This window comes from Pelodiscus sinensis, chromosome 25, assembly GCF_049634645.1.
Source record: "Pelodiscus sinensis isolate JC-2024 chromosome 25, ASM4963464v1, whole genome shotgun sequence".
Classification (NCBI taxonomy): Eukaryota; Metazoa; Chordata; order Testudines; family Trionychidae; genus Pelodiscus; species Pelodiscus sinensis.
Genome location: NC_134735.1, coordinates 14,008,656 through 14,031,700, shown reverse-complemented (window position 1 = coordinate 14,031,700; position 23,045 = coordinate 14,008,656). Strand labels below are relative to the sequence as shown.

At 48.6% G+C, this 23,045-nt stretch overlaps 1 long non-coding RNA gene across 1 annotated transcript in view; it reads right to left on the bottom strand.

Moving 5' to 3' along the window:
- Positions 1 to 1,857: 1,857 nt before the first annotated feature.
- Positions 1,858 to 23,045, bottom strand: part of LOC106732426 (uncharacterized) — a 36,506-nt gene continuing 15,318 nt past the window's right edge. Inside the window, exon 4 of the long non-coding RNA XR_012897650.1 lies at positions 1,858 to 5,677. This is a non-coding gene — a long non-coding RNA (uncharacterized LOC106732426). The remainder of the gene's footprint in view (positions 5,678 to 23,045) is intronic.

The following is a 23,045-nucleotide window of genomic DNA, read 5'->3' as shown; positions in this document are numbered from 1 at the left end:
CTTTGGTCTCCTCTCCTCCCTTTTTTTCCCCCCCTCAACAGAATTTTTTTTTGGGGGGGGGAGGGGTTTCAGTATTTTTGGTTAAACCATCTGGCAACCCTATGGCCAAGAGCTGGCACACAGCAGAGGGACCAGCCAGCCCCACACACTACAGCTTTGCCTGACCTCCAGCCTTGCATGCTCACTCCCAGCAGCAGCCCCTGGACTCCTCCCCCACACTCATCGTTGGTGGGTGGGGGTTGGTGAGCAAGGATCCAGATAGCAGCAGGACCCACCACTACTGATGGGAGGGGAAGGAAAGAAAATACAAGGACCATTTGCCCTTTTTTCTTTTTTTAAGTAGGGACACCTGAAGGAGGGCTTAAATAGGGGACTGTCCCTTTAAAAACAGGACCTCTGGTTGCCTCAGAGTAAAAGCTACAAGACAGCAGGCCCTGAAGCCAAGTGCTCTGATAGGGTGGCTACTTGCCCTTCAGGGAAATGAAAGGGAGCAGCTTCCCACACAGGTTTTCTTTGAGTCACCAGATGGGGGAAGAGCACTCACCTGTATCACAGTGTCTGATCTTTCATGTGATTCCTGATGAAATACTAGCCCTGGGGTCCCTATGCCAACAGGGGAGGGGTCATATAAAAGGACAGCCTTGACAATCCGGAACAGTTAAGAACATAAGAACAGCCAGACTGGGTCAGACCAAAGGTCCATCTAGCCCAGTATCCTGTCTGCTGACATGGCCAATTCCAGACACCCCAGAGGGAGGGAACACCACAGGGAATTCTCATATGATCCCTCCCCTGTCATCCATTTCCAGACAAACAGAGGCCAGGGACACCATTCCAACCCATCCTGGCTAATAACCATTGATGGACCTAACCTCCATGAATCAGTCTAGCTCTTTTTTGAATCCTGTTAAAGTCCTAGTCTTCACAACCTCCTCTGGCAAGGAGTTCCACAGGTTGACTGTACGCTGAGTGAAGGAAAACTTCCTTTTCTTTGTTTTAAACCAGCCACTTATTAATTTCATTTGGTGACCGCTAGTTCTTATTTTGTAGTAATAACTAAATAACATTTCCTTATTCACTTTTTCCACACCAGTCAAGATTTTATAGACCTCTACCATATCCCCAGTTGGTTTCCTTAGTCCTGTATGGCAAAGCAGGGCCCTGCCACCCACCAGGAGATGAGGGGGATAGGAAAGCAAGGCTGGAACCTGAACTCAGCATATGTACATGACAAAGGAGAGCAGTCTCAGACCTGGTCTGCACTGAAAACTGAGGTCGATATAGCTACAGCACTCTTAGGTCTGAAAAATGCTCCCTTCCCCCTCCCCCCCACTCCAAGTGCTTTAACTATGTCAACCTAAGCCCTGGTGTAGACATGGCTAGGTCAATAGAAAAATGCTTCCATCAGCTTGGGCTGTGTCTACACTGGGAAGTGTGGAAGAAAACGAGCCTTCACTCTGCGTTGTGTTTAAGCAACAAGTAGCCAGAGGCAGTTTAACCGATTTGCGTCTGACCTTGTTGCAGATTCAAGAAGTTCGGATGGCGTGAGCCCAATGAGGCAGACAGCTCCACGGGCAGTCCTCCCTCTGACCCCCTCAGAGATTTCAAAAGGTCTCTTACCTCTCGCAAGGCGCCTTTGGGGTTAGCAGGGGAGACGGCCCGCAGCAGCTGCCGCTGCCCTTACCCGGGCGTTGCCATCCGAGTCACGGCACCAAATTGTGGAAGAAAATGAGCCTTCACTCTGCGTTGTGTTTAGGCAACAAGTAGCCAGAGGCAGTTTAACCGAGCAATATTGCAAGGGAAGACATCCATAAGCGGATCTTCAAATACAAAACAATTAAAAGCCAATATATATACCTTTCTATTACATATAACATTAAACAATTACTTCCCTGCCCACTCAGTTCCCATCGGACACTGTCTTATCTCAAGGCTCTCACTGAGGTAAGCATTCCACTCTTATCAATATGGGAGAGACAAAGGCGAACACAGCGTCTCTTTTGGCTCTCGCGTTAGCAGGAGTCAGAGTGACCCAGACTCCTGCTCTGCTACTGACAAACCCTGAAATGGCCACCCAAATCCCCTTTCCCTTAGTCCTGCTTCCACAGAAGGTTTGGTGACAAAAGTGCTATCGACATGCAAAAAATTGCCAAAAGTGAAAACCCACCAAACTATGGATGTAAGCGACTGACTAACTGACTACCTGATAAGCATCGAGTAGTCACTCAAATATCAGAGAGAGGCAGCAAGGGGGGGCAGGAGCCGGTTCTGGGGGGAGCCGGCTTAAAAGCCAGTTCCCCCCAGCACCATCTCCACGGAGGGGCAGGGGAGGCAGAGGCGTAGCGGAGGGACTGTGCGAGCTGGGAATCAGCTGATTCCCAGCTTGTGCCTGGTCCCAGATGCTGAGCCTCTGCTTTTTAAATGTATTAAGAGCCATCAAGCTCTTAATACATTTAAAAAGCAGAGGCGAGGTGGGGAGGGACTGAATGCAAGCCTGGGACTGTGCACAAGCTGGGACAGTGTATTGCAAAGAGGCAGTGGTTCTTCCCTTAATGGATTCAGAGGCAATAAGCACACAAATTGGGTGAAGGCTTAAAAACTTTACTAGGCAAATATTAAGGTAAAATACAATGCTTAATATTAGAATAAAGTACAATGCTTGTTAAGCAACTCTAGAATAAAAAACAATACTTATTAAGCCTAAACAAATCTCAGAAGAAAATCTTAGGATAGGATACAATGCTTATTAAGCCTAAGCCTATCTTAAAGTAAAATGCAATGCTTACTAAGAAAGTACATTGCTTATTAAGCCTAAGCAAGCCTCCGAATAAAATGCAATGCATACGTCCCTTCTGCTGTCGGAAACCCCCTGAAGGACAGCGGACAGACCCCAGTGGCCAGTACGTAGAACCTCTTGTGGCTTCGGTCTACGCCGAGGTTCCAATGTCAGGAGTATTCCCGGACTTTATATGCTGTTGGATCTACAGTAATCACACCAGTTGTTTTGAGAACCTAACAAGATCATTGATACATTGCATATTTTCCTAGATCCAATAATTAGTTTGTTGATATTTTGCATATTTTCCCAGGCCAAATAATTAGCATTATCAGGTGGAAAACATTCAGCAAAGATAGCTATGTGATCTTCCCAAGCACTCCTACACTCCCATGTCAGGTGGCTGGCCTTGGGACCAGTCCTAGAACTTGTTGAAAGTCAACAGTGCATTCCTACACTGTAACATCTTGAGCAAACAGCTAACTCTTTGAGAATAACAAAAGAAGCAAAAAGCACAAATGGCTGCCTAGAGCATTCAGGCCTGTAAGAAAATGCAGGCACAAAAGGAACAATTGTAGTACACCACCTAATTTCCTCGACCTCAAACCGTCTTCCGCATTTCCATTACAGACACCTGATTCCTGGCTCGTGCTTGGTCCCCCAGCTGCGTCTCTGCAGTTTCCCCCCAGTATCAACGAATCAATGGAAATTCCATCGACTACTCAATTAGCTGATTAAACGCAATTTAACATCCCTATTTCTGCCTCCAGCTGTCGACATTTCATGGCCATGTTTCTAGAACCCTGTTGCCAGATCGAGCAAGGCAATGTGGATAAGCATCCCACAGCACAGTGTTGTGGGAAGGCTGAGCTGATCCCTGCACTTCTTGGGATTCCCTTCTAGCTCCGTGAGCTCTCTGTGCTGACGAATGTCAAAGCAGCACAACCGTCTCTCCCACCCTCCCCCTGCAGCAGCAGCCATCTGCCTGCCCCTGTGTTCCTAGCAGGGCAGAACAGGAGCACTCCAATGATTTGCTTTGTTCCCCAAATGGAGCAGCTCACTCAGCTGTCAGATACTTCCCAGAGTTGTGAGGGGAGGGGCACATGCCTACAGGGCAGCAGAAATCATAAAACACTGAGCACAGCCATCAGGACTGGCATTGTGGGATACTGGTGAAAGCTGGTACGCACAACAAAACAAACAGCAGAGTCCACAGTGGATCTTTGTCGACAATAAAGGGAGGGGAAAAGACAAAAGTCTCTCATGGGGTTGGAAGGGTGTTTTTTTTTTTTTTTTTTTTTTTCCAAAACTGGGTATTTGTCCCAACAAAAGTCACATTGCGGTATAAATACTCGGTCTTTCTTTGCATCTCAGTGGGCTGCAAAGTCAATTAACCCAACCATGTCATTTATAACTAGCATAGCAAACCTGAAATAAAACTGCTATGGACAATAATAATCAGCCATCAAAACCTCTCTCTGTACTGTTCCATGAAGCTACAGCAGCCATAGCTCATTAGGGTAAATTCTCAACATTATCTCGACTGATTTAATATTTTGGGCAGCTGCCTACACTATTGCCTTATGCAAAATGTGGTATTTAGATTAGAAATGGTTTATCTTGCACATTATCGTATGTTCCATGCTCCTTATCCATTCTTTTCTTGTTATTCCTAGGTGCCGTGTAAAAGCAGGACTTTGTGTTTTTGCACAGCGCACAGAGAGGAAGTGGGCACTAGCGATGAAAGTCTGGGAGTCCGGAGACCCGGGGCATGATTCTCCTTTACACTAAGACCCTTTTATGTTGCTCTAACAGTGTAAAGGGGGTGGGAAGAGCCCTATGATAAGCCCAGTGCAGTGGGCCTCCCAGGCCAGTGTTGGACCTACTCCAGCCTGCTTTCATCCCCAAGTATAAGGGGTGTCATTATCCTCGGTGCACAGGGCGTCATCATTCTCTGCCTCCCGGCACCCACAGAGGGGCAAGGGAAGCAGAATAAGGTCAGGTCTACCCTTACCGCAATACTGACGCTCCAGAGATCAATCTTCCGGGGTTTGATTCAGTGGGTCTAGAAAAGACTCACTAAATCAACCATTGACAGCGACCCCCATCGATCCTGGTATTCTATGAGGAGTAAGGGAAGTTGAAGGGAGAGTTTCTTCCATCGACCTCCCACAATGGGGATGCTGCAGAAATTTGATTTAAGATACGTCAGCTCTAGCTACCCTATTTGCATGGCTGGATTTGCGTATCTAGAGTCAACTTTCTCCCCATTGTAGACCTGGCCTACGTAGGAGCAGCCCTGAGGCTGCTCCAGCTTACTCCTGGTCCTGTACTGGGCCCTTAACAGATCCTGAATATAGGGAGTTCAAAAGTGGCCTCAAACAACTTCAGCACTCCTCTCTCCCCTTTTCCAGTTCAAATTCGGATGCTAGGTTCCATATTCCTTGTTCAGTCACAAAGTGAGTGAGATAAACAAGCCACTTCCCCTCTCAACCTCTGTTTTCTCAGCCTCTTGTGACTACTTATAAAACCCCTCGGGATCCTGGCACGGAAGGCACCAGTGAAGTGCTAACCACATCATCTGCTCCTCCCACTTTTCTCCCACCTGTAGCTTGGTGATTTCTTGGTCGTTTCCAAAGAAGCTGGTTCTGACGTCACAGAGGATTATGTCTTTACACAAAGGATTTCATGAACTGAAAGTGGCATCGACACACTGCGCCCAGGAGTGGTTACAAAACGACAGCTGTCTAGCTGGACACGGAGACCATCGCACCTTTCAGGTGTGCTTTAGTTTTGCTGTCTGACACCCACTGCTCAAAATCGCACTCTGCGGGACACGCAGGTGGTGGAAATAAGAGAGGCTGCGGTAGGGCACGATGCATCTCTCTTCTCCTTTTCCTCCTGCAATAAAGAAAGAATCCACAGCTAGATTGCAAATCATTCTGGCCACATTGTATCTGTGCCATCTCTACTACAAATCATAGCTACTTTTGTTACTGCTCAATAATTGAGAACAGTATAAAAAGGCAGCTCCGTCTACTCAGTGGTATATGGCGCCAGGTGCTGAGTTCTAACCTCTGCTCTGAAACAAACTTGCCATGTGATGCTGACCATGCTACAGCCACGCCATGACTCAGAGATAATAATACTTACCTACCTGTCAGAGATCGGGGGATTGGCACCATTATATAAGTGTTACCAGCATAATTACTGCTAGGAGAACAGAGCATGCTTTCAGCACACAACAAAAATAATCCCTCTTCGGGAAAAAACATTGTCAAGGTGAAGGCCTGTCAGTGGTCCATACGCCTTTTATCTTGCGAGAATGTTGCTAATAAAATGTTCACAATGTTAAAAACAGGCAATGCTGAATCAGGCATGCCTAAACTAGGCCACTTTTAGAGGCAAGGTTGTCGACAGAATTGTTGCTAAAAGTCAGCTTGCATGAATGTTGTCTGTCGGCGCTTTTGCCGATAAAAATACTTCCACTCCCTCCGTACTGAGCAGGTTTTGCTTTGCTTTGCTCTGACAAAGCAGCATTCGCACTTTCACTTGCCACACTGAAACGTTGTGGTTCAAGGGGGGAAGGGGTTAAGCAGCCGTGAACAACAAAAGTTTTGTTGATCAAGTGGCAGTGTAGATACCCGTAAAGTAGCACTTCTCATATGAACTATCTTAATCCCACCTTTGTACAGAGGGGGGGGGCCGCCTGTCTTCCCTACGTGGCTGTAACGGGTTGCGCCCGTCCGGCTCCCCGCTGTCTCTGTTTTCCCCCACCTTCTACGTAGTCCCCCTTACCCCTGGTGCTACCCCACTTCCCTCCTTCCTGTGTTCCGTGCCTCCTTCCTCCGTTGTTCTCTCCTCCTCCTCTAATCTTTCCTCCTCCTCCCTCTCCGCTCCTTCCTCCTTCTCTGTTCCTTCCTCCTCCGTTAGCTCTATGTCTCCTTCCTTCCTCCTCCTTGCTCCTCCGTCCTCCCCCTTTCTCTCTGCTCCCTCCTCCTTTTGAATTTCCCGCCGGCGTCCAGCCGGGGCGACGCAACGCGCCACGTCATCAGGCTCCGCCCTCGCCGTGCGTCGGTGCCCGGTGACGTCAGCCGTCACGCCGCCGAGGCCCCGCCCCCGCCCTACGTCACTGCCCGGGCGAAGCCCCGTCTCCGCCGCGCCTCCTGCTATCCGGGCCGCGGCAAGGGAGCAGGCCCCGCAGTACCGCCGCGCCTCCTGGGTGGCGCCCAGGAGGGACAGCGCGACCGCGGGCTGAGTGTGGGGCGAGCCGCCGGATGGGGTGCGGGGGCGGCGCGCCCCGTCACAGTGGCTAAAACAGCATGAACTGGATTCTATGCTGGCTCCTCTCTCAATAACAGAACAGCTAACCCAGTTTCAGAATCTTTACTTCAAAGGATTCAGAAGTTTCCTTCTCAGTTAGTAAAAGGTCTCGGGGGGTAGCAATGTTAGTCAGATGAGTTGGAGTGGAAATTATAGAATCCAGAATATAAATAACAGCAAAAGAAGTTGTGTCAGTTGTAGGACCAGCATTAATGAAGTTAATTGAGTCAGACTGGATGTGTCCCATTCATAGCTTTTGACGTGTAAATGTGAATATCAAAGGTGGGGAAAATTGCCTTTGTAGTGTGTTAACCGGTTAATATAATTATTCAAGCCCAAGTTGAGAGTGTCGAACTTTTAAATGAATTCCAGTTCAACTGTCTCCCTCTGTAACTGGGGGTGTGTCTAGACTACACCTCTCTGTCCACAGAGAGATGCAAATCAAGCACATCAAAATGGCTAATGAAGCAGGGATTTAAATATCCTGTGCCTCATTAGCATAAACATGGCCACCGCTTTTTTCCGAAACAGAGTTTTTTAGAAAGAAAAAAACCCGGCAGTCTAGACATAGCCTGGGTGATAAAATTCCTTTTTAGAAGAATGGCTACATTTAAATCCATTATTGAATGCTCGGGGAGGTTAAAATGTTCCCCTACAGGTTCCTGATTTATGTCCATTTATCCTTCGTCACAGAGACTGTCCGGTTTGGACAATACATGTGGCAGAGGGGCATTGCTGGCACTTGATGACATATATCACATTAGTGGATATGTAGTTGTCTGAGCCTCTGATGTGATGGCTGATGTGGTTAGGTCATGTGCTGGTGTTGTTTGTGTAGATATGTGGGACAGAGTTGGCCCCTGGATTTGTCCTGGGTGAGTGTATCTGTGGCGTGGTGCATGGCTGCTGGTATTTGCTTCACATTAGGGGGATGTCTGTAGGCGAGGACTGGCCTATCTCCCATGGCCTGTGATGTGTCCTGAATGGAAGCTAGAGGCATGTAGGTAAGAATAGCAGCCAGTAAGTTTCTGGCATAGGGTAGTGTTTATGTGACCATCATTTATTTGTACTGTAGTGTCAAGGAAGTGTGGACTGGCCCAGGCTGATAGTGGGGTAAAAGAATTCCATAGGGATTCCAACAATTTCCTTAAGCAAATACATCAGCAACCTTGGTATTTCTTTAAGCAAATACTTGCCAACAGCCACACATCTGGATTAGCCAGGATGTGTAGGAATGGTGTCCCTAGCCTCTGTCTGGAAATGAGTGACAGTAGAGAGATCACGTGATGAGTACCTGTTGTGTTCCCTCCCTCTGGGGCATCTGGTATTGGCCACTGTCGGCAGACAGGATACTGGGCTGGATGGACTGTTGGTCTGACCCAGTCTGGTCGTTCTTATGTTCTTATGGATTGATGTAATTTCCACTCCAACGCATCTGATGAAGAGGGGTTTATCACAAAAGCCAATGATCAGATATATCTATTAGTTTCTAAGGTGCCATGGGACTGCTCGTTCATCTCAGCCGCAGAGTTGAGAGAGGCAGTCCCAGGCAGTCCCTGGGATGAGAGAACCCAGCATGAGCGTCAGTAGGGTAGCCAGGTGTCTGGTATTCACCTCTGGTAAAAAAAATTCAGAAAATATCGGATACCTAAGATGTCCGGTATTTTCTGATTTTTTTCCCTGGCCAGGAGGCGAAAATGCTGGGCACCTGGCAACCCTACAAACACTCAGCACCCGGCCTCCTCCCCCTGGCCCTCAACACTCCCAGACCCCTGACTCCAGACCCCATGTTTACCTGGTTCCGCAAGGCTGCTGGCACAAAATGGCTGCCGGCAAAAAGACCAAGGGGAAGCAATGACTCCCCTGGGTCTTAGTGCTCAACCATTCCCCTTTTCCTATCCCTGTATTCACTCTTAAAAGGGACATGCTGTTTTATTTTAATTTTTTTTTATTTTTGCTTAATAAGTCTTGGAGTCCTTTTTTTTTTTTTTTTTTTGGCTCAACAACTTAGGTCCCCTCCCCTTTTTTTTCCTTCAACAGAATTTTTTCCCAGTGGTTTTTTTTTTTTTTTTTTTTTGGTGGGGGCTGGTGTTCAGTATTTTTGTTTCAACCATCTGGCAACCCAAAGCATCAGACACCAGGGTGAGCCTGCACCAAAAGCAGTAGGTGAAGAGCAGTTGAGAAAAATTAGCTGAGGAATCTGGGAACCAGAATCATGGAGAACTTCACTCTGTCCTTGCCTGTGGACACCGCTCCTGCAGCTTCCATTGATCAATAATGGAGAACTACGGCCAGTGGAAGCTGTGGGGTCGGGGCCTGTAGATGAGGGGCAGCACATGGAACCCTAGAGTTACTCCAGTGTTACTCTTGCTGAGTCACTTTTCACAGCAGAACCACTCAAAGTCCAAGCAAAACAAATGGCAGCTTTGAGCCTTTGCACACGGCTGCTCGTGAATAGCTTCCCTTCCAGGAGGAGAAGGCCTGCCAAACATTTACCTTCTTCTGGTAGCAGGATTGGAGGAGAAGGCCCTACACACAAGGACTACTGACTCTTGTAGATCCCTTGCATGTACTATCAGTAGCTCAAGCACTGAGTTCTTCCTCAGGGCATTGGAAAAATTAAAACCACGCCTGGTTCTGTCAACTGAGCCAAAAGAAGAGCATTAAGGCAGAGTGACTCAGAACATTCAAAGGGAGGAAACACCCAAGCTAGGAGTAATTTGTGTCTCTTCTTTCTGCCTGAATCGTTTCCAGTGAAGGGATAAAGACGTCAACACTGTTTAATATCCCCCTAGAGCGAAGAATGCTCACTGTTTATTTCATTTAATTGTCATGTTCTTCTCTGATTCACCGTCCATGTCCTGCCAATGGCTCCTCTCAAATTTGTTTTTATTACATTTTTTAAAAGGAGTTTGGATAATGGCTAAAAACTTATGTAATGCTGCTGAGTGAATCTGAGACAAAAACAATCAGAAACCAGAACAAGAGCATCCTCATACAATTCCTTGGGCAGGGTGACCATATTTCCCTCTGCTGAATATAAGACACCTGGTAAAATTACTCATATTCAAGCAAGTTCAATGGCAATCAATCCTACAAACCTTATCAACAGGACTGAGGCCCTGTTAGATTCTTCTTATTGGCCTTCTTATTTTTAAGGCATTAGGGTTCAGACCGGGAAGAGTGACACACACACACACACACACCCCTCTCTTGTGTGGGAGGGTGACTGACATTAAGCTAGGGGGAGAGGTAGATACGCTGGAGGGCAGGGACAGGGTCCAGAGTGACCTAGACGGATTAGAGGATTGGGACAAAAGAAATCTGATGATGTTCAACAAGGACAAGTGTAGAGTCCTGCACTTGGGATGGAAGAACCCCAAGTATTGTTACAGGCTGGGGACTGACTGGCTAAGTAGCAGTTCTGCAGAAAAGGACCTGGGGGTTACAGTGGATGAGAAGCTGGATATGAGTCAACAGTGTGTCCTTGTAGCCAAGAAGGCTAATGACATATTAGGTTGCATTAGGAGGAGCATTGCCAGCAGATCTAGAGAAGTGCCCTTTTTTCAGTCTGGTGAGGCCACACTTGGGAGTATTATGTGCAGTTCTGGGCCCCCCCACTATAGAAAGGATATGGATGCATTGGAGAGGGTCCAGTGGAGGGTGACCAAAATGATTAGGGGGATGGAGCACATGACTTATGAGGAGAGACTGAGGGAGTTGGGTTTGCTTAGTCTGCAGAAGAGAAGAATGAGGGGGGATTTGATAGCAGCCTTCAACTTCCTGAAGGGAGGTTCCAAAGGGGATGGAGAGAGGCTGTTCACAGAGTGATGGATGGCAGAACAAGGAGTAATGGACTCAAGTTACAATGGGAGAGGTCTAGGTTGGATATTAGGAAAAACTATTTCCCTAGGAGGGTGGTGAAGCTCTGGGATGGGTTCCCTAGGGAGGTGGTGGAATCTCCATCCCTAGAGGTTTTGAAGTCTCGGCTTGACAAAGCCCTGGCCGGGTTGATTTAGTTGGGATTGGTCCTGCCTTGGGCAGGGGGCTGGACTTGATGACTCCGGAGGTCTCTTCCAGCTCTAGGATTCTATGACCACTCAACCCTTCCTGACTGGTGCTCTTTGCCTTCCACCCCTGGAGAGGCCCCAGGAAGGACCTACCTCTCCGGGTACCTGGCACAGCATCTTCCTGGGGCAACATGTGGGGAGAATGCAGGGTCACATGCCCCTCCCCAGATTTCTGCCAGGGTTCACACCCGAATGTGGCCAGTAGCAGCCCTTCGGCGCTGTGCAGGAGGGAAGGGAAGGGGGCTGCTTCCAGCTGCAGATGAGGATGGTGGGGGAGGGATGATCTGGCAGAGTCTCTCTCTCCCCTCCACTGATCCCATGTGGCAGGAAGCAGCTTGTTCCCTTCCTGTCCACACTGCCAAAAGGCAGCCGACACCTCCAGGCTGCTGGCCACCAACATAACCTAGTTGCCTCCTGTCCCCTGGCTACAGCGTGGGCAGGAAGGGGTTAAGCCCTGAGGGTGCATTGTGCACCAGGGCCCAGGGAACCTGGCTGCAGGAGCTTCAGCAAGCCCAGCCAGAGAGGCAGCTCAGCAGAGGCGGCTGCCTGGGGGATGGAGCAGCCCCATGGTCACTGGGAGCAGGGCCCAGGGCTGGGTGTGGGGGAAGAGGATGCTAAGTCCCTGCCCCGGAGGCTGCTGTGGAGCCTGCAGGTTCGGGGTGTGAACGGGCTGGAAATCGCTCTCCCCCCACTGCCAGAGATCAGCCGAGGGGCAGGGAGGCTCCCCCGTGCCAGCGCTGGGCAGGGCTTTGGCACACACAGGGCTCAGCTCTTCCTGACCAGCGCCCTTGGCCAGAGGGCCTGGGGCTTTCCCAGGAGCTGGCCCAGCCAGGCTGTTGGGGCTGAGTGCTCGGGTCAGGGGCTGGTTCTCCAGGCAGTGCTGGGAGTGGGAAGTGCCCTGCCGGGGGGGCACGGAGGAGCAGTGAGGCGGGTGGGTGGGGTGGGGGAGTTGATGGGACAAAGCAGGGAGAGGTCTGTGTGAGGGGGGGCTCATGGGTGGGTAGCACCGGTGACACAACCAGCCACAGCCTGGCACCTGCCCACATTCACCAACCACTGCAACCTGTGCCGGCTAGAAACCGGATGGGCTTAAGTAGGAAAGCTTAAATACAGAACTGTCCCTTTAAAAATGGGACATCTGGGACTGCTGTTCCCTTCAGCCTGCGCTTCAAAAATATTGTCCCCTGTCATAGAGACCTCAGGAGGCTGAGTCCAGCCCCCTCCACAAAGCAGGGCCAACCCCACTAAATCATCCCAGCCAGGGCTTGGTCAAGCCAGGACTTCAAAACCTCTAGGGATGGAGATTCCACCCCCTCCCTAGGGAACCCATCCCAGCACTTCACCACCCTCCTAGGGAAATAGTTTTTCCTAATATCCAACTTAGACCTCCCCCTCTGCAACTTGAGACCATTGCTCCTTGTTCTGCCATCCGTCACCCCGGAGAACAGCCTCTCTCCATCCTCTTTGGAATCCCCCTGCAGGTAGTTGAAGGCAAGGGGAGGCACAGCCTTCCAAAAATTGCCTACACGACTGACCACGTAAGGCTGGGGCCCCCGTTGGGGAAGGCTGGGGCTGCGGCACAGCAGCCTGGCTCCAGCACTAGGGAAGGCAGCCTGGCTTCCCCCAGCCACTGGGGAGGAAGGAGGATTCCCCCGGCTGCCAAGGAGAGCTGGGCCGGGGTCACAGCATGGCAGCCGTGGCTCTCCACATGGTCCAGAAAGATAAGGCTAGGAGTGGGTGTGGCCTTGGGCAGAAGGGGTGGGGTCTCAGGAGAAAGGGGGTGTGGCTGGGGCTTGCCTTCCTCAGCTGGCCTTTCACCTGACACCCATGGTTGAAGGCTGCTATCAAATCCCCCCTCACTCTTCTCTTCTGCAGACTAAAGATGTCCGAATCCCTCAGCCTCTCCTTGTAAGTCATGTGCTCCAGCCCCCTCATCATTTTGGTTGCCCTCCACTGGACTCTCCAATATATACACGTCTTTTCTGAAATTAGGGGGGAGGGGACAGAATTATATGCAGTACTCCTGATGTGGCCTTACCAGTGCTGAATAAAGTGGAATACAGGCAGTCCCCGAGTTACGCGGATCCGACTTATGTCGGATCCGCACTTACGAACGGGGCTTTCTCGCCCCGGAGCTCGCAGGCAGGGGAACCGCCCAGAGCGCAGCGGTCCCGCCACCTCGACCTCCGGGGCGAGAAAAGCTGCTCCGGGTGCCCTGGTCTGCTGGGGACCGTCTCCAGCAGACCAGGGACACCTGGAGCAAAGCCGGGGAGGTGGAGGGGTCCCGTGCTTCTGAGGCTTTGCTGTGGCACAAGGACCCACCTTCCCTGACCCTCGTTGTGACCTCCAGCAGGCTCAGCATCCCTGTGGTAATGTCACTGTCAGGGAAGCCATCTTCAAAGCAGTCAACTTTTACCAGCCCTACAGTCACTTAATGTTGTTTTGAAAGTTGGTGCCTGGCGATACAGCACGTGGCTTTTGACAGGCAAAACCAACCAAACGAAAAGAAAAGAAAGCTGCTGCAGCCTGAAGGAATGATTAGAAAGAACCCTTATTGGAGTAAACCCTCTGGGCTGGCAATCAGCCCAGATCATCCCTGTGGGACTTTCACTGACATCAGTGCAGTTACACCACGGATGAATTTGGTCCTGTATATGGAACATGCTGAATTTCATCCACATGAGAATCCAGGAAGCATGTAGATTCCAATCCTTTGCCTTCCTCTCGCCCAGATTTAGGATCCAGTCCAAATTCAGTGTCAGTTACAGCCAGTTTGGTGTCTCCAGTCTAGTCTCCCCTGAGCTGGTCATAGGTTATAAATCCAGACAGGATCCCTGCAGTCACCTGGTCGGACCTTCTGCATGTTCTTCCTGCACAGTCTCTGCTCAGGAGAGTTACCCACCAAGGAGGAAAGAAGCCCATTTCGTCATAAGGTCAGAGGAGACAGGGAGAGAGAAAACTCTCAAGAAAGATGCAATGCTTCTGGGGTTACTAATGCTGAGCACCTGAGCAACCTACCCAGTCTACCTGGGGCTGTGAAGCTCTCTCATGAGAGCCAAACATTCATCCCAGGTAGATGGAAACCCAGCTTCTGAATTCACTGCTCTCTCGGGTCGGCGCTTTCAGTGGGAGGCAGGAGGCGGAGAATGCTGCTCTGAGTCACAGGCGGGTGGGAAAAGCTGCGTGGCTTTAAGGACAGAAAGGCCACCCCTCCCCACACCCAGGGATGGAACCCTGTCTCCCCTCCAATCGATCTCCAAAGGGCCAGGGGCTGGGGGCGTCGGGGCCCACAGCAGCGGCCACCTTGGGGCAAGCTGAGGGTGGTGAGTGTGTTCCTGGCGGAGGGGTCGGTAGCGTGGGATGTATTTGCAGCGGTGCTGGGAGGAGCAGACCATTGAGATTTAATTCTCCATCAGAGCTCGGGATGGGCGAGTGTCTATTTACAGCCTTATACATTCAAGAGAGACCCTAAGGCATCTCCAGCGCAGAACGAGCTAGAGCCCTGCTTGGCCCCACTTCGCTGCCTCGCTAGCTGGCGCTGGCCCAGCAGGGAGGGCTTCCCTGGCAGTGAAATTACCACAGGGATGCTGAGCCCGCTGGAGAGCTCGACCTACTGTACAAGTGCCTGCTCCACCCACTGAATGCCCATCAGGAGCCTCAGTGATTGCCCTGCCCTGCCACTGTGGTCACTGGGATGGGCAGAGGGTTGGGGCGCAGGGGATTGGGGCTGGCTCCTGAAAGCCACCCACACACCAGTCTGTGCATGGGGTGGGGGTAGCATGCAGAGACCCGCCCGTCCAGGGCCTGCAGTGATGTGCTGGCCGGGGGATGCTCCAGGGGAGGTGTGTGGGGGTGGCAGGCTGGGCTGGTAGAGAGAGAGACCAGGCTCCAACCATTGGTGGAGCTGAATATTCCTGCAGCCCGGGCACCGCCTCTGCTGGCAGCATCAGCCTTCGGGGCACACCAGATGCAAAGCAGGTGCAGGGAGCTCGGCCAGGCTGCAGCGGCGTCTTAGGCAAGAACGGAGTCTAGGCCCACGTGATGGCTGCACTAGACTCAGGTTTGCCACGGGGCTGGTACCCACCCGCTTCCCATGGAAATTGAAGCTCGCGCGGAAGAGGCTGGTGCTTGCAACGCCACAGCACAAGGCCACGTTCTCAGAAGCTGCACGTGAAGAAAGAGGTTCCTGCTGCGGCCTGTGAGAGCTGCATTTGGCTGTGATGCTGTGTCTGTGCCCGTAACATTCACCCTGAGGTGCTCTCTGGAGACGCCTCACTGTGTGTGTAATCTGTGGCTTTAAGGAAAGTGCAAGGAGGAATGCAAGTCCCACTTCTGCCTAAAACAGAGCAAACCTGGGCAGACACGTAAGGGACAGGTGGGCAAGTGTGGACAAGGGCACCAGCTCAAACGCTTTGCACCGTGGCTTTGATGAGCTCCAGAAACAATTAGTGACACATGAATCATGTTCGCTTGCTCTTGCATAACAATGACAGCAGCAGCTGGGGGAGCAACAGAGAACTCCAGACTCCCTGCCCTGTGCCCCGTAGACTGGTGCTGCCAATGTGCAGGGTGGACAGGAGGCATGTGCAGGTTCCCTTGCACGAGGCCCCGCACTTTATTACTGGCCCCGTCCCAGGCTCTAGTCTCATGTACCGCAGCTGTAGACAATTTGATTACATATGGTGAAGAGTTTGCATTATATGTAAAACACCTCTGTCCAGAGATTTGTTTTGTGGATGCAAAATGTTCCTTATGCCATATACAAATATGGTCGAAATGCTCACACCCATTTTAAACCAAGCGTTGTCACCAAGTCCGTAACGCGCACACTGCAATATCACAGAGAGACGCTCGTGTGTCATGCACAGTGAACTAGTGGCCGTTTTGACACTTGTTTCAGCTACACCAGACTAACACGGCTACATCTCTATCACTATTGATGTTTTACATTGTTTTTAAAAAACGGCATTTTTTGTGCCCCACTATCTATCTACATACAGAAGTAGGCCCCGCTCCCTCCATATAGTCAAACAAAGCCTCGCAAATAATCACACTGGCCCTGCCTATGCAGTTTGCTTTGTCATCCCAAACATTTTGCCTTGCCTTCCCCACTGGGTAGCTTGAAATACTGAATCCCAAATCATAGCAGCTAATGCTAGAAGCAAAGGGGAAAGCTGGCCCAAAGGGCTGGGAGTGCATGCACTGGTATTTACAGGCCTGGCCAAAGAGTTTATAGGTCCCAAGGCAGCATATTGGGGTTGGGTGCACCGTGCGGCCAGGCGGGTCCCAGCCAAACCAGCAAGCAAGCAGCCGGGCGGGCAGGCACCAGGCAGCGCAGGGCCCAAGGCAAATACCTTGCTCTCCTTGTCGTAAGGCCGGACCTGGGTATTTAGGGCTGTATCCCTCACACTACCGCGGAAGGAGGTGCGGGGGCTCTCACATTTATGGAACTGTTGCTCCCGTGCAGACACAGGTCATTCTGCAATCAGTCCGATTAGCCAATAGAGCCCAGGCTGAAAGGAACCACTACATCTTCTCACACGGGGAGGACAGAGAGAAGAGAATTTGTATGTAAGTCGGAACTGGTACATATTGTAGGGGAAACTCTAGCCAAACATTTCTCCAGAGCTCAGTTTTATTCTCCCACACCTCACTTCCCTCAGTCCTTTATTCTCAAGCTGAGGTGTCTGCTGAGAAAAGCCGCTCCGCGTCTCCCTGGTCTGCTGGGGGGGGGTGCTAGCTTCGCGTCTCCCTAGTCTGCTGGAGGGAAGCAGCTAGTGCGGGGTTGCCTCACCCTGTTTGTAAGTAGGGATCCGATGTAAGTCAGATCCGTGTAACCCGGGGACTGCCTGTAGTTTATAGCATATAACCTTTTGCTTATCAGTTAAACTGACTATACTATTACACGCCTAATAAAACCATTAATTTAAAAACTCTTAAAAATTCAATTTAAAAAAATCATGATTGAAGTTTAAATTGATTTAAAACTTAAATCAGCTTTTTAAATGTATATATTGCTTGTGCTTTACTTTTTCTATTTTATAGTCTTAAATATCTGAAGTGAATACTAGCTTCTTTTAACTGGTTTTCTAATTATTAGAATTTCAGATTTTGTATGTCAATTTTTTATCTGCTAGGAAGTTTCCTACTTAGAATACTCATCTAGGCTGAAAAAGACAAGTTCAGGGTCTCATGCATATCCTTACTCGAAACACAAACTCAAAACACAAAACTGATAAGCCAGTTTGCAGCCAATACCATCTTCCAATGTACCGAACTTCCACAAGTCAAGAATGTTGAAATGTTTCAATCAAGCTATACTCCATCAGGCTTTGAAGTCAACAGGAGTGGACTTCACATCCACCTACGTGTCCCTAAATATGAGCTTAGAAGCCTAACTTCAGAATATTATTGAGATTTTTGCCTGATCTAAAACAAAAAGTTCACTTTTGTTAATCTATCAGAAGTCTAAATAATGTCTCACTGTTAACACTGAAGCAAATTTGCTTTGATGTGACAAAGACTTTATGCCACTGAGAAAAAAAGCTTTTAATAAAAAACACATTGGCCCCTATTGCTACATACATATCTACAGACGCTTGACTTTAATCACGAGGACTCCCATCAAAGTCAATGGACTATCTGAGAATAAATCTCAAATTTACTGTTAAGTGTCTATAGGGTCAGGGCCTTGGTATGCAATGTTTCCTTTCTACCCATGGCAGTTTCGTAATATTTAAATTGGATACCCTACCAGTAGTGGCATTTAAAAATACCCCACAAACATTCACAATTTAAATATAAATTATAATTTAAAACTACATTAACACGATTTTTCAAGTTAGTTTTACAAAGACTTGACCTGATTTAAATCAATAATTTTTGAAAATCAAGTGGTTTAAATCAATAATTTTAATTTCCTCTCTTTAAATCACTATCCCGGGAAGCGTAATGACATTTTGGCATCACAGGCATACACAGGTTGGTACGCAAGCACAATATCCATTTATTTATTCCGCGCTCATGCAGGGTCCCCCTGGCTGCACTTCAGCTTTCTAAACCCGCTGTGGCTCCCCCACTTATCGTCTATTAGTTTATTAAGCTAAATTAAACATCCCTAGTTTGCATGATCCTTAGGTCACTCAGCCAAGGGTGGGGAAAGCTAAAGGTATTTTCCTGTCGTCCGTCCCAGATTAAGAAATTCGCACCATGGTGATCCTATAAATCTGAAGAGGAAAAATGGGCTTCATTCTGGTCTCCCTTATGCTGATTTTACCTTGGTCAACTGTTGACTTCAGGGAAGTTACTCCCGATTTGTACCAGAGCTGCCTGCTCCAGAATCATGGCGGTAAGCCCAGGGTACATTAGGATTTGGACAGGTGTCAGACTGAGTGCCCTGGGGACTCTGGTTATCCACAACAAAGCTCTCTCAATACTGCCTCAGCACCTTGCCTTGGGTGAACTGGCTCAGCTCTGTCTCCATGGCCTGTTCAGCTTGGGTTTCTAATTTCTCCCCGTATGTGGGGGTGTTTGGATCCAGCTTTTGCTTGGACTCAGTAAAGAGATCAGGGCCAGCAGCCAAATTCCAATCCTGAATCCAGCTCTGAACTTGCCCCAAACCCAGATTCAGGGTGGTATAGGACAGGTATGAATGCATTTTAAAGGACACACTCTACTCTCGTTACACTGGTATAAATCCTGAGTTACTCCATTTACACCAGTGGAGTAACTCCAGATGCACAGCAGCATAACTGAGATCAGAATCTAGGCAAATTGCTATGGAAAATTAACCAAATACATTTCCTGGACTTTCAAAGTGATAAATGACAAATGAAAGAAACGGCCCAGGACACACATTTCTCTAAGTCACAGCAATCCGCATTTCTGCAAGGGGGACTCGGGTCCTTCCCTATAAAGGCACCAGACCAGTCACACAGAGCACTTCAACTGCCCCTCTGGCCAGCAGGAAGCCCTGTCAGCCGACGGTCAGGGCAGTGAGTCCCTTATGACCGGCTGAAGTTCTTTTAAATTGTGCTTGGTTCTGTTACAGCAACTGAAGGAGTCAGGTTAAAGCTTAAACAGTTACTATTTTATTGTTACAGGGTAAACTTAGCTGTTAAATGCTACTGCTGTGTTACAGATAACACAGACACTACAAAGGACAGGACAGAAATTACACTAATAAGTCACTTACAGGTACCATGAAACCCTTTGGTTCTCTGAGCTCTTATTAAATGCATGCAAAATAGACACATAGCAGGTATATATTCTCACCCCTGCGTTCCAGACTTGGCGTGGCCCGCGTCTTTCTCTCAATCCCTCAGGAAGAAGTAGGGCGAGGTTGGGCGTCCCACAGACCTCGGGAGACAATCAATACCTGCCAGCAGGTATAGATGATTGGAGCTCAAATGGGGTGGGCGGCTGAACCTCTTTTTATACCCCTTGGGTCATGTAGGCTTCTTCCTGGTTTCAAGTGGCCAATTAGGAAAAATGGCTTTGAATGCCAAGTTTCCCACGAAGGGTGCAAAGCATAATTTACACCTGGGAAAATGCAGACAATGGGCACCTCTAGTATGTGATGGGCGAAGATTCCTCTCCTGGGACAGTGCAGGCATGTCAATTACTGGTACTAGCCATCAGGGCGACGGGAGGCCCCGGGTCGTCAGCTAGCCCATTTACTGTCTGGTTTCTGTTTATGGTAGAGTCAGGGACAGGCAGCAAACCTGTGTTCCCAGGGCATCAAAGGCTGACTGCCTTTCTCTTGCTCTCTGGGGGGGGGGGAAACAAGATGGGGTTTGTGTCTGGCTACAAGCCCCACGAGCAAAACACTTTAAATACCCCAGTATTCCCTGTGCCACAACCAGACCTACACCTTACACAGGTGAGAGGTTATAAAACCAATCTCTCCAACTACCAGCAAGTTATTCCAGTCCCAAAGGACCAGCCCCAGTCCCAGGTCAAGTTATATCTTGGATCTTACCCAAAAGAGCACGCTGTGCCAATCCTCTAGAATCTAAAATCTAAGGCTGTGTCTGGACTGCATCCCTTTTCTGTAAAAGGGATGCAAATTAGACACATCGCAATTGCAAATGAAGCGGGGATTTAAATCCCGCCCGCTTCATTTGCATAAACATGGCTGCCGCTTTTTTCTGGCTCGGAGCTTTGCTGGAAAAAAGCGCCAGTCTAGACGGGGATCTTTTGGAAAATAAAGCCTTTTCCGAAAGATCCCTTATTCCTCTTAAAAAAAGGATTGCAATTGTGATGTGTCTAATTTGCATCCCTTTTACGGAAAAGGGATGCAGTCTAGACACAGTCTAAAGTTTTATTAATATAAACAAAGAAAAGGGTTGCGAGTGAGATTGTTAAGTAGAATACATGACGTAAATCTGTCACCAAGTTCTTGGTGCAGGCTCTTAGCACAGATGTTACAAACTGCTAGCTTAAAAGTCTCTGGTGTACATCCTATGTCAGACGGGTCATCAGATCCTTCCCAGCTCTGTCCATAGCAAGGATGATTTTGGAATCAAGAGCAGGACTGAAGACCAGATGGAGGCAGCCTCATGGTACTTTTATATTCCTGGTGCCTCCCAAACTGGAGCTGGTCACATGATCAAGTGACCTGTCTGTGTCTTTCATGCAAGTAGCCATGATGCACTGGCTGGTTTGCAGGTTTCCAGATGCATCCCTCAGGTGTGTATCGGCAACTCTGAGAGCTATTATCCATGTAGCATCGCTAATTAGCCCAGCCATTCACTGAATAACTCACAAGAGATCCACTTCCTTGGCACTAGAGTACAGTTACATGATGGACATATTCCCACCACCTTACACCGGAAGCCTTCCAACCTTTACACTTACCTACATGCCTCTAGCTCCCATCCAAGACACATTTCACAGTCAATTGTTTATAGCCAGGCCCTAAAATACAATCGGATTTGCTGCAATCCCATAGCCAGAGACAAGACCTACAGCAGGGCTACTAAACTTTGGAAGCTTCGAGGGCCACAATGATACTCATAGCACATGGCGAGGGCTGCAACTTAAGTTGCATATACATGCAAATATATAGGCAAATATATGCAAATAGCTTCTTTGACACTGATGGGCATGAATACAAAGATGAATGCAAGACTACACAACAGGCAGGCCCCATTTAAGTCAGTTCTGCTGATATTAAAAAGCAATATTTACCCGATTTCCACCCATATGACAGCACTTTTAACGAGCAATGACAGTTCAGGAATTTAACTACTAAAACACATCTCAAAAGAACACCTTTATATTGAATCACTGTTGTGGAGCGTGTTCTCAGTGGAGGGCACGTTCAAAGGATCCCACCCACGGGCTGCGTGTTCAGTAGCCCTGACCTAAAGGATCTATAAGAGCATTCTTAAAACTAAAATACTCACCCGGAGAAGTGAAAGAACAGACTGACAGAGCCAGACAAGTACCCAGACACCAGCTACTTCAAGACAGGCCCAACAAAGAAAACAGAACACCACTAGTCATCACCTACAGCCCCCAACTTAAACCTCTCCAGTGCATCATTAACAATCTACAACCTATCTTGGAAAATGACCCCTCACTCTCACAGGCCTTGGGGGACAGGCCAGTCCTCACCTACAGACATCTCCCTAACCTCAGACAAATTCTTTCCAGCAACCATGCAGCACACCTCCATCATACTCATTCCAGGAACCCTCCCCTGCAATCAGCCCTGATACCAACTCTGTCCACACATCTGTATAAGCGACATCATCACAGGACCTAACCACATAAACCACCACATCAGAGGCTCAAATTGTAGATACATCTCTGTCTTGATACATATGAAAATGATTAAGTCCTTTTACTTAGAAACGTTGTATTTTTTTCATACAGAGCATAGAAACTTTGTATTAAGTCTTTTGTATTAAGTCTTGGTAGAACAGTTCCTAAAAATAGGTCAGGTTAAAAAGTAGGTCTTTGTACCAGAATAGATCTCTCCCCTTTTACTTAACTGTTGAGTGAATGAGGTGTGAATGGATAAGGCATGAAAGGCAAGCACCCTCCAAGGGGATGGAAGCCAGATCCAAGGACTAGAAGACCTGTCAAGTGAAATAAGTTTGGACATATGGATGCCTTGGGAGTCAGCAGCAAATGCCTGCTTTTGGAAGCCCCCTCTTTGAAGATGAATGTGGCAGCACTGAGATAACACCCAGAAGAAGGTGCCACAGATGACTAACTGCATATAATGACACAGATTTTGCATATGCATATGATGTCAGATTTGCATGACAGGGGAGCTACTATAAATCCAAGGTATCTTGCAGGAGGACCCTGGGTTTTTGTTGTCACCATTGGAGCACTGATCCGGATCGACAAAAGCCTGGCTCCACCCCACCCCCATCTAGCTCACCTGGCTAATGCAGTTGGGGGAGCAACTATTGGTAACAATAAGACTGAGTGTGTGTGTGTGAATGCAATATATCATATGCATATGATATAGTGTTGACTGCTATATATATTACCAATACATGTGGCTTTTTGCCTTATCCCCCCTGAAAGAGATCCTGTGCAGTACTTTAAGTACAACAATATAACTGCACATCCACCAATGCGATCTACGTCATCCAGTGCCAGTAGTGCTCCTCTGCCATGGATATTGGCCAAACTGGATGGCCTCTACAAGAAAGAATTAATGGACAAATATTCAAAAAGGTAACACACAGAAACCTGTTCGGGAACATTTTAACTTGCCTGAGCACTCATTAATGGATCTCAAAGTCAGCGTATTATTACAAGCCAATTTAAAAAAACAACTTGAAAGGGAAGCTGCAGAACTTAATTTCATTTACAAGCTTGATACCTACAATAGAGGTTTAAACAAAGACCTT